We start from the raw sequence: 904 nt of genomic DNA, 5'->3' as shown, positions 1-904 counted from the left end.
CCCCACCACTAAAATTCTCTCTCGGGCTACTGCGCATCTTGAACTTAGAGCTCATGCTATTCCTGACGGGCAGGGTAAACTAGCCCATGTTGGGACACTTCAAGTTGTGGGAAATTAGTGAGTGTTAGGTTGACAACAACTGCGATGTTTCATCAGCTGTTTATAGCCTTAATTTATTATTACAGACATAATAACACATACATACAGTATGGAAACTTGGCTAGTACCCTGATGCAAAAATCCGCCATCTTGTTAGGAAGTGCCGCATTGTAATAGTATTGATGGTAGGTTCGGATCACTTTAATGATCCGGATCAATTGATCTCGTTCACTGTCACGAGCCAATCAGAAGACCAGGATTGGAGCTTCCCAAGGTCACGTGACGTGTTTAGTATTGGGGTCATGTAAAAAGCATTGGTTAGATAGGCGTTTGATTACAAGTTTCCATTCTGTATCTATTCTGTGGCTCTACAGTGTCAAGTGGATCAATCATTGGCATTGCTCTGTGCCTGTTGTCTGTGGATTATGTGCACGCGCACGGCTGTCTTCTATTTAATTTATTAGTCTATAATTTGTTGGTTTTTTTTATCTTGACCTAATACCAATTTGACTATAAAATTTGTAATTCTAATACGAATACCAAAATGGAGTCAGAAGTAAGTACTCTATTTGAAAATTGTATAGATCTAACCACTGAATCACAATAGTCTTATATAACCTAAAAACCAGTAGAGTCTATTTCAATAATAGGTACATTACGGTATTAATTATTTATATAATATCCTTATTATAATAATTTAATATCTCATCATATAAATATCTCATATAATATCTTATCATATCCAATAATAAATGAAGCTAAAGCATTATTGATCGATTCTGACATAATTAATATTTACATACTA

Source organism: Nilaparvata lugens, chromosome 14 (genome assembly GCF_014356525.2).
Source record: "Nilaparvata lugens isolate BPH chromosome 14, ASM1435652v1, whole genome shotgun sequence".
Lineage (NCBI taxonomy): Eukaryota > Metazoa > Arthropoda > Insecta > Hemiptera > Delphacidae > Nilaparvata > Nilaparvata lugens.
This window is presented reverse-complemented; position numbering follows the sequence as displayed.